Below are 10,527 nucleotides of genomic sequence, written 5' to 3' on the forward strand. Positions count from 1 at the left end.
ATCCGGTTTCGTTTCACAAATGGAAGCTAGATTCTCTGGCATTATTATGTTCCAAAAAAATTTATGTCAGACAAATTAAATTGCGTTAAAATACAAATTTTTGTTTTATATTTTAATGCATTTCAAATGAAACAGAAAATTTAAGTAAGCCATTGGAAATATCGTTTGCTTTTTCACGGGAAAATGAAAGAAAATACAATATACTTGAATTGTCAAAATATGTCAATTGGTTAAAATTTGAAAAAAAAAATCTATATAATTTAAGAATATTTATTCTTAAAAAGGTGGAAAAAATTATAAAATTAAGAAAAGTAATTTGATTTTTTTAAATAATTTAATTACAAATATACTCTTTTTTTTAAAAACAAATTTTTCATGAAAATTTGTCATGTCGCTTTTAGAGGTGCTATGCATATAACGATACCCATATGTTCTTTATTTCCGAATTTATCATGTTTTTATTTTTAAAATATATATCTTAAAAGATCTTTTCTTTTGTTCTCGAAAGAAACGGAAATTTAAAATAATATTATTTAATTTATTATATAACCTCAATATATAAAAGAAAATTAAATAGTATGTTGCAAGTTGAATTAAAATATAAAATTGAGAAGAGTTAATATTGCCTTTTTCTTCGTTTGTCTGAATGTTGGAAATTATAAACTTTATTTGAAATCCCATTGAATAATTATGGAATATTTCAAAAAATTGGAAACAAGATTATTTTCAAAAATTAATATATTATCTCATATTTTGTTACTTTATTAATAATGCCATGCTAATTAAATCTAAAAATGATCCATTCTGGATTTATTTGTCTGTGTACGTTTTTCTTTAGATCAAATTCTATCTTCTTTCTATTCAAAATGCTTTTTAAAATTTGGTAAAGTTTAGTGAAATTTTATTGTCTGTGTACGTTTTTCTTTAGATCAAATTCTATCTTCTTTCTATTCAGAATGCTTTTTAAAATTTGATAAAGTTTATTGAAATTTTAATTTTATGATAAAAAATATTTCAATTTATTAAAATTTTATCATCAAATTTTAATTTATCTATATAAAAGTGACACATTTCTATATATTGATAATAGTTTGACAACATTTAAGAGTAGCCGAAATTTTATATAAATCTGAAATTTTTAACCCTTAACTGGGGACGTGCGGTCTGTGAGACCGCTAGCGATGGATTTTCTATCACCCCTATTCTATTTTTAGCTCAATTGAATGGATTGACCCTGTAGCTTCCAGTTTTGTGACCTTCAATACACGTGCACTTTTTCAACCGATTTCAGCAGATGTTTTTTAAAATAATTCAGTTATTTCTTTGAGCATAACTGAATTCAGCATTTCTAAGACCGCATCTGCCTGTTAGTGTCCCAGTGATAAACAAGGCTTAGCAGATGGCGTTAAAACTTGGGGCCCGAAATATCATCCAGTTTACTGATCCTATTATGAAGCAGTGCTCCAGACATTTTTAAATGAATCAGAAAGTGATTTTAGTGATAAGGATAATTGTACAAAAGAGTTTTTCGATGAAATTTCGCATTGAACTGATTTTGATATGTATGTTAAAACATAATCAATTTTTCTAGTGATAATGTATTTTGAAAAATTTATAAAATGTATTAATATACCAAGAGATGTATATACATAATTTATATATTGATTTTTATACTAGTTCTTAACCTGTATATTTAAAATGTCCTAGAAAACCGTGCTATGAAAGTCACACAAGCCGATAAAAAAGGGCCAATTTTACCCATTGTCATTTTTTTTATTTTTAATATAATTGTTGAATTTTACATTATATTGTCTTCTATATACCTTCAAATACTGTAAAAATAAATATGATTTAAAAAGTAAAAAGTAATATGTTTTTTCAAGAATATTATTTATTGTAACATGTCATTTGAGAAGAAAATGTATGCTCCAACGCATTTACTTTTTTCAATGACAATATATTTTGAAAAATTTCTAAAACATATCTATATATCAAGAAAAATATCTGCAAAATATATTGGCAGTTTTTCATACTAATACATTCATTAGAAAATTTAATTTGAGTCTAAATGAAATGCGGTCTCGCAGACCGCACCTCCCCAGTTAAGTCCTAAAATTTCACCTCCCCAGTTAAGGGTTAAATCATTTAAAAAAAACTCATTTAGAACACTTTTCTTTTATTTATAAATTATATCTGTATCTTCACGAATTTTTAAAGAAATAGAAAAAAGGATAAATTAAAATTACTAATAATATGCGAATCTTAATAATAAATAAGCACACATTATAAATAAATAAAAAGTTGTGTTGATTACACTGTTATAAATATTTGTTATTAAATATCAAATGTTGCTTTTCTTATCATTCTTGCCTCGCAATTTCTCTCCAAATCTATGATATTCCTCATTCTTTCCCTCCAAACATCTAGGAGCCATAATTTTAAGTAAGTAGAACATACATTACGTACAATCATTAAATGAAATTCGAAAGAGTTGTTATCATTAAATTTAATCTAAAAATTAAGCAGCAGTAGTTCTGTGAAGCGTTAAAGAAAATGCATCAAGTGAGTGTACAGTGTCGAACGAAGAAAAGTCAAGATTATACTAGGTCAACGAAATTACGGTCAAGTGGTAAAATATAACCAAAATATAAGTAATAAAATACACAAAGAAAGAATTTGCAGAAACATATGACATTAGCAGACTACTTTATACTATCCAGAGACAGAATTCACTTCAATTAATCTGATTTCTGCTTCTCTAGCGTTATTAAATACTTCGTAACTACGAATGGAATTTTTTAAAGGGATTCGGATCTGAGCTCCCAATAAGGTATCATCAAAATTCTTTTATATTTGAGAACCTCCATTTTTGTCGCCAGATTTGCCTAACAATTGCTAAAGCTGAGATAATGGGTTTGGCATTCTTTCACCGGTTAAAAAAAAAAATCTGTAAAACTGTTTTCCTTACAATGAGATTTAACCCCTGGGGAAGTAAATTACAATTTATAAAAATCAAAGCGAAACTCAGAATTACGTTGTACCCTCCTCAGAATTACGTTGTACCTCAGAATTACGTTGTACGTCCAATAATAAAGAAAGCAATGAGTTTAAACGCTATTGTAAAAGATATTGAATAGATTGCAATTCAATGAAACATGTAGTAGATAAATTTAGTCTTATCACCATCTTTCTTTGATTATCAATTGTATTTCATCTGAATGGTAAGAAATAAAACCTTATCGGAACATAACTTTTTAAATCTCATACACATGTGAGAATTTAGAGTAGTCAACTGCTGTCAAACGTAGTCCCAGATATTTAGATATTTCAACATCTTTCGATCGAAATGATCGGTTCATTCTTTCAATAACATTCTCTCCTCAGTGAAGTTGAAATGAATGATACATTTAGTGCAAGCAGGAATATCCATTAGTATGGAACTATTATAACTCCCCTACAGATTATTTATGGATCAAGAATATAATCCTGGTATTTCGGTTTAATCAGAACTACTCTATGAATAACATGGGGATCAGAATCGTTCGTTGTTGGTAGAAACTCCAGCTCAAGTCGTGATTTCACATCTTCTATAATTGTCCCTTTCTCTAATATGATCATCTCTAAAATCCTGGTCTCTTTTCTTTTCCTATCAGCGAGGGGTAGGAATCATTTTCCAAATTTATGTAGGACTTAGCAGTAAAGAGTTCTAGTTTTCACTGATCTTTAATCAAAGAGCGTAAGGGGTGTGATCTTTGGTCCAATATAGTCAAGCATTTCTTTACAGTTGCAGGGCGGAACACAGAAAAATGCTCTTCAACCATAAATATTTCCATTATAAAAATATTTTTAATCGGTGCTGGAACATATTTCTCTTGAGGGTAAACGAAGCAAATATTAATCGTCAGACGGAATTGTTCAGGGCAACTCCCCTTGTAACTGGTTTTTTATTGTTGGAACTGATTCGAAGTTAGTGGACTACACCATAAGAGACTTTGATCGGCTCTGAGGCATCAGCTAGTGATAAGCTCATAAAATATTCTAAATAACCTGTAAGCTTGTCCTCTCTCAACCTTAATTAATATTATAAACAATTTTTGCTGGATATAACCAACAATTTTACAATCAAAACCGTAAGCCAAGAAACAATATTCGACGACGCAGAGTTGTAGAAACTATTTATTGTGAAAAATCAGAGACATAGGCCGATTCACAAAAATCTCTTTCTTAAATTCCTTTTTTGCATTTGATTTAAATTAATAAAATTGATATTTTCATGTCAGCCGTTATTTTTTGTTAGCTTCATTTATGTATGATAGAGTTTTATCGTCTGAAACGGAAGAAGCAGATAATTATTATCACCAAAAGTTCTAACACTGTACATTTCTGCATAGGCCACTTGCAATTGGCTTCATTTGTTGGATCTGATTCCGAAATCTGTGGACCACACTTACTTACTATAAGCAGATTTTCGTAAATCCTAATACTCTTTGTAATTCTCTTCAAATAAAACTCATTTCTTTCTGGTGAACACCATTTTATTTTCGGGCAATTTTTGTGCCTCTTCAGGTAGACTGTTACGGATTAGGACACCTCTCACAAATAGATGCCACGTCTAGGTCACAGAATCGTTCTTACACACTAAAATTTAAGATACAAAAAAGAATTAACAAAAACTTCTTATTCGACAGATACGCCATCTATCGGCGTGAAGCTGTAACACTCTTCGTTTTAATTAATCTGAATACATCTTCTTCAGGATATAAACAATAATTTCATATCCAGAATTGAAGAACAAGAAACATAGGGTAGAAACACATATTTTTTTAAGACTTTAATAATAATATTCTGAAATGTAAATGATTATAAGTAAAAGTTTTTAAAAATTAATACGGTAGCTTCATTTTTTACATCTGATGTAATAAATTTAATTATCAATAAATTATAATAAACAAACTATTAAATGTAATTTAGTTCTTATATCAATTAATTTTTCCCCTTCAAATGAGCATCCAGAGTCGGCCTTCTCTTCAAAGGGGCTTAGGTGCAAAAAATCATTTGGGACCCTAATTTTTTTGAAAAGAAAAGAAAAAAAAAATACAAATTAGAACATATATTATTAATGCATATTTATTTAATGGGTGCTTTTTTTTTTGCTAATACATCAATTATTTAAGAAAAATTACAATTTTTGCAATTTCTTTTTTGATGCTTGATACAGCAAGGGCATTTAAGCGTTCTATTACGATTAATACGATAGCAACAAAACGAAGAACGCTAAATGAGTAATATTTGATGTACAAATTTAACATCTGATGATGTCGTGTCCGCGTTACACCGGAAAGAAGGATCCAGTAGCTTCTGAGAATAAAGACCCCTGAGTACTCGAAGGCAGAAGTCTGACTTCCAGCTCATATGAAGATGACACTCACACACTCGCTTGCACAATCCCTTTTTGCAGGGGGGGGGGAGCTCCTTCACACCTCACAAAGGGGGGAAACAACCATCCCCGAATCAGGACTCGAACCCGGGATGCCCAGATCATGCGCTCCTTTAGACCAGGATGCCGGAGATTTAACATCTAAAGTATTTCAAATTTGGATTGACCGACTGTCGATCTGTTCGTTCACAAGCGTGTAAACGTAGTAACAGTGACTTAATCTGATAATTGATCTTATCATTAAAATAGTTTGGTATGAAATTTTGAGTTTCATTTGGTTGACAAAATGAGAGTCCAAAATGCAGATTCAGTTTTCTTCATTATTCTACGAAGCACTAAACGCTCATGTAAGGAATTTTAAAAATGGGTGCGTCTTGAATTGATGATTTTTTCTGCATTAGTTTCGCCTTAATTTTATCTTTCAGCGTATTTTTTCGCGTTTCTTCTCTTTTTCTTTCACTTTGCTTTTACCTTCCACTTCCTTTGCTTAACTAATTACTACACTAATATGAGATGGCAATTTACCATCAAAACAGCACAGTGCAGAAACTTATTTCTTAACATATTAAGTAAAAAAGGAAATTTGTTCTCAAGTTTTACTCAACACATTTTTTACAAATTTTAATAAATTTCAATCTCGATCAATCGTATTCGTTTTCCCTCATGAAAAATCTAGTTAATATTCGAAAAAATATATAAATTAAAACCCACATAATTTAATTAAATATTAACTCCCCTCTTATCCCTCCTCTAGCATTCTATGTTTGATTATTAGATTTATTCCATTGTTAACTTAGTAATAATAATTGGTTATATTTTAGTTGTTATTGGATGCAGAAGGTTTCAACAATCACTCTTGTTATTGTTGTTAGCAGAAATATTATTGTTTAATGTTAAACAAACGCATAAAATACAAACAATATAATAAATGAAACAATGAATGCACCTTCTGCTGCTCTGTTAAGAATCATTTCTCTTTTTGCAACTGATCGTTGTGTGACTTTTTTTTTTGCTGAGCTATGCTTGGTGTGTTTTGTGAACATTTCAATGAGGCTACGGCCATCGTTGAATGGATCGTTCTATGGACGATCTGGGAACTGTTGAAATATTACATGTTCCCTCACTTACCCTCAATCGGAGATCTGTTTTTCGATCCCGATTTGGATCAAGAGGTTGATACACCATCTGATCCACCTGCGACTAGAGTGGAATCCGTCCCAGTGGTTCGCTCCTACACGGTATTTAGGATTTGCCAGGCTTTAGAACTTTCAGCAAAACTGGCTCCATCTGCGATCCAGAACTCAGATATCCCTGTTGTAGAATCCTATATGGTCTACAAGCTGTGTTCTGCTCTGGGTTTGCCTGCACGGATGGCTCCTGTTGGAGTGCCAGTTGTAGATTCCTTTGCGATCTACCAGTTCTGCTTAGCCTTGGATATTCCAGTGAGATACCGGTCGCAGAAGGACGCAGTTTAACATCAGAACTGTCGTCAGCTGCCCAATGCAGTTTTCAGATCAGAACTGTCTTCGGATGCAGCGATGGAGGGTGGGTGGGCGGGGAACGATAGTAGCCCACCTCCACGTGGTGTTTCCTGGGCAACGGTGCAGTTCTTTGGAACTGCATCGGCTAAGAGGCTACTCAAGTATGAAACAAATAATAAATTTTTTTTTATTTTGTTTGACACAACTACACACCTAATTTTTGATTTTGCGTTTTCATGCCACAAAAATTTCATTACAAGCATCAAATTCAGAACATGTAGAACGTGTATTTATGGTAGCAACAACTGCAATATTTTTTAGATATACGTAAGAATTACATATTTTTTATCCTAAAAAATAAAAAGGAATTTAAAATATGTATTTGACAAAGAATTGTTGTAGAACTCACACTTACAGAAACTCAGTAGCGTTGACAATCATAAATCGAATAGAGAAATTTTATGATTCAATTTGAATGATTTCAATTTGAAAAATTATAGTGACAGAAACTTACAAATTCATAACATAATTCGTCGCCATATATTTATAGCCGGTAATGACAAAGTAGATGAAAGGCTTTATGATCAGAGCCGACCTTCTCTTCGAAGAGGCCTGGGTGCAAGAAGTTATTTGGGGCCCTAACCTTTTGTAAAAAAAAAAAAAAAAAAAAAAAAAAAATACAAATCTGAACATATTTTATTAATGCATATTTATTTAATGCGTGCTTTTTTTTTGCTAATACATCGATTATTTAAGAAAAATTACAATTTTTGCAATTTTTTTATGCTTAATACAGCAAGGGCATTTAAGCGTTCTAGAACGCATGCTTGACCGAAGATAATTCTTTATTAATTATAATTTCTGAAAGAGCGCTAAGCACTTACTATAGTAATTGGCGACGTAAAGAAAAGTTTTATCACAGTTCATACATTTAGAAATAACTCATTATAATTATTATTTAGCATGTATTGCAATATGTCTTGTGCGTCATTTATATCTCTTTCATTCAAAATCAAATTCCGTAACAAACAAATTTCTTGTATTAGGTTTTCATCTACATCTGCGTTACAAAACTTTGTAAAGTTTTTGGAACATTTCTCTAATTCATATTTTTTTAAAGTTATATCAGTGATTAATTTGAAATCAGAAATACTATTTGGTGTACTTTTAAATTACTTGTTTTAACATATTCTATTTGCACAATAACAATATCAGTTACAGTGATAAAAAAATAACATCTACCGATTTTTTATATATATATATATATATAACTCCGGAACATAATCTTTCCCTTTTTCGAATTCGTTTTTCAGGAAAATGTTCCAATGTGCTAAAAATGTGTTTTCTTCGTCTAAAAATGTATTAAATATTGTTCTTAAATTTTGGATTTTAGTTTTAATTTTATTGACTAAATTGAAAGCGGAGTCAAGAATAATTGTTTCTGTTTGAAATAGTTTATTGATAGTGCTAATTTTGGAAAATATTACAAACAATACTATTAAACATAAATGACCACATTTCTTGAACCTAATAATCTTTTAGCTTCGGATACCGCTGTATCATCATTACTTACATCATTTAAACATCAATAAATTCTTCTAGGAGATTACAAGTTTGTTCAAACTGTGTATACACTGCTTTTACCTAATCTATTTTGGCTTCCCAACGAGTGTCACATAATGGTTTAAGAGTAATGTTTAAATGCTTTGCGGAATCTGCCATCTTTTTATAGATGCAGAAAATAAGCAACATAACCCTTGTAATATTCTAAAAAGTGTTTTTACTATATATACTGCTGGAATCGGCATCACAAATTAATAAATTAAAGGAATGTGATAGGCAAGAAACATAAATTTCACGAGGATTTAGAGAAAGTATTCTAGATTGCACACTTTATATTTCCTTTCATGTTACTACCGTTGTCATCTACAATTCATAATATCTAAAGCAAGCTCAGTGAATCTTTTCAATAGATTTTTTGTTAGTCCTTCTCCAGCCACATCAGTTACTTCAATAAACCCTATAAATGACTCGTTTATAGTTAACCTTTTCTCTTCAAATTTTACATACCTAATAATGACTGAAGCTTGCTCCTTATGGGAAATACCTGGAGTACAATCCCTTTGAATACTATAGTATATGGCTGCTTTTATATCCTATTTAATTTTGTTAAGGACTTCATTTACTAATGCAGAGATAATTTGTTTTCTTTTGAACTATTTGCTAAATGATGCACAATTCTATTTTTCGAATTTATTATTTTGTTTATATGATCCATTAGCACAGGTTCGTATTTATTTAATAATTCGATCAAGCATAAAAAATTTCCATCATTAGGCTATCCTTTTATTTCACGATTTCCTCAAAGTGGAAGATTAGAAAAACAGAATCATTTAACTTGATTTGCTTTACCAATAGTTGAACGTAAATTTAGTCGTTTTAGTAATTCTTCCCAAGCAATAAACGGATTAAAATGACAACTAGAACGCTCATCATCTTGGATTACAGTTGACAACTTTCTCCAGTTATTATAGCCACCTACAAATTGTGTAGTTTGGTCATTTCTTATTCTTTTGATAGACAATATACAACAAAAACAAAACACGGAGTCTTGCGTTTTTGAATAAATTAACCATCTGCGAAGTTGGGTTTCGCCATTTGGCATTTTTTAAAAATAGTACTTAGTGGAAAATGATCTACCTTAGCACTTTTAGCAAAACATCCCTTGTGTTGTACAGGTCTGCTTTAACGCAAAACATTCTAAATTTATCAGTTATAATACTTGGCCATAAATCAGAATCATTTATACTCTCTTTATCGTATTTGTTATTGTCATTTTTCGTCATTATTTTCTGATTCGGTCATGTTTGTATAAACACACGTTTCTTCAACAAATTTCACCGTTTCAACATTTTCATTGCAAGATTGTGCAGTTGGAGTAGAAATTTCTTCCCCAGTTGAAATTTAAATTGTAATTTCTGAAGTTAAAGCAATTTCTTTTCTAGAATTACTTCGAAGCCAAGAAAACTTATCTACTTGTGACTTCTTGTGAAGTTTAGCTTTTCTTCTTTTTCTTTTCTAATAATTTTTTTATATCCTGAACGATATTTCATTGGCATGGGCATGGTTATATTTAACAGTATTAAGTAGTTTATAGAATGAATTATCAAATTAATATATGCTATACTATACGCTATTACCTAGTAAGTGAGATAAGCGACTGTAAATCTGCTTACCTTATATTAATAATATTTGCACACTTGCACTAGACTATAATATATACTGTAAAATTCGTAATTTCCAAATCCGTCGACTGCTCCATTTTAACTTCTTCCTTAACTCTTTTTATTCCGGTTGTGGCCGGTGAAGAAATAATGCAGTGTGCATTGCTAGGAGTTGGTCGTTTAATTTAACTTCGCTTTATTTTTTATTTCAACAACTTAATATAAACAAATATGCATAGATGCACACATAAAATATATTACATTAGATATAGAAAAAAAAGTAGATAGTGGATTATTTACACGTCCATTTGAACCCAGTCTCATCCTCGACTTCTAGCGCCCAGAAGTCGTGCCGCTCTGTCTTAACATGTCTGAATGGGATATC

The sequence above is a fragment of the Argiope bruennichi genome, chromosome 10, assembly GCF_947563725.1.
Source record: "Argiope bruennichi chromosome 10, qqArgBrue1.1, whole genome shotgun sequence".
Lineage (NCBI taxonomy): Eukaryota > Metazoa > Arthropoda > Arachnida > Araneae > Araneidae > Argiope > Argiope bruennichi.